The sequence below is a fragment of the Podarcis liolepis genome (genome assembly GCF_965112155.1).
Source record: "Podarcis liolepis genome assembly, chromosome: 4".
Classification (NCBI taxonomy): domain Eukaryota; kingdom Metazoa; phylum Chordata; class Lepidosauria; order Squamata; family Lacertidae; genus Podarcis; species Podarcis liolepis.
Window position 1 is genome coordinate 20,989,052 of NC_139558.1, and position 1,406 is coordinate 20,990,457.

Here is a 1,406-nt window from a genome sequence, read left to right on the forward strand (position 1 = left end):
GACAGACAGACAGACAGACAGACAGATGGACAGACAGACAGATAGATGAGGTGCAATGGAGCAGATTTTGAGTATGGCCCAGGAAGACACTCATCCATGAAGCTCTTTGAGTGGCTTTGACCAAACTTTCCACCAATTTCTGTTTCTCTCTTTCATTTTTCAAATGCTAAATGAAGCCATTGGTTCGAGTCCTGCCCTTCAGAGCAGGAGAAAACAAGATTGAGATATTTGAGGTTGGCTATTATATCTCCCTGTTGTCTTTGTCCATGGAGAAATCTAGAGAGTTCCAGAAAGACATCTACTTCTGCTTCATTGGCTATGCAAAAGCCTTTGACTGTGTCGACCACAGCAAACTATGGCAAGTTCTTAAAGAAATGGGAGTGCCTGGTCACCTCATCTGTCTCCTGAGAAATCTCTATGTGGGACAAGAAGCTACAGTTAGAACTGGATATGGAACAACTGATTGGTTCAAAATTGGGAAAGGAGTACGGCAAGGCTGTATATTATCTCCCTGCTTATTTAACTTATATGCAGAATTCATCATGCGGAAGGCTGAACTGGATGAATCCCTAGCCAAAATTAAGATCGCCAGAAGAAATATCAACAATCTCAGATATGCAGATGACACAACCTTGATGGCAGAAAGTGAGGAGGAATTAAAGAACCTTTTAATGAGGGTGAAAGAGGAGAGCGCAAAATATGGTCTGAAGCTCAACATCAAAAAAACGAAGGTCATGGCCACTGGTCCCATCACCTCCTGGCAAATAGAAGGGGAAGAAATGGAGGCAGTGAGAGATTTTACTTTCTTGGGCTCCATGATCACTGCAGATGGTGACAGCAGACACAAAATTAAATGACGTCTGCTCCTTGGGAGAAAGGTGATGGCAAACCTAGACAGCATCTTAAAAAGCAGAGACATCACCTTACCAACAAAGGTATAGTTAAAGCCATGGTTTTCCCAGTAGTGATGTATGGAAGTGAGAGCTGGACCATAAAGAAGGCTGATCGCCGAAGAATTGATGCTTTTGAATTATGGTCCTGGAGGAGACTCTTGAGAGTCCCATGGACTGCAAGAAGATCAAACCTATCCATTCTTAAGGAAATCAGCCCTGAGTGCTCACTGGAAGGACAGATCATGAAGCTGAGGCTCCAATATTTTGGCCACCTCATGAGAAGACTCCCTGGAAAAGACCCTGATGTCTGGAAAGATTGAGGGCACAAGGAGAAGGGGATGACAGAGGACGAGATGGTTGGACAGTGTTGTTGAAGCTACAAACATGAGTCTGACCAAACTGTGGGAGGCAGTGGAAGACAGGAATACCTGGTGTGCTCTGGTCCATGGGGTCACGAAGAGTCGGACACGACTAAATGACTAAACAACAACAACAACAACATTATATCTCCAC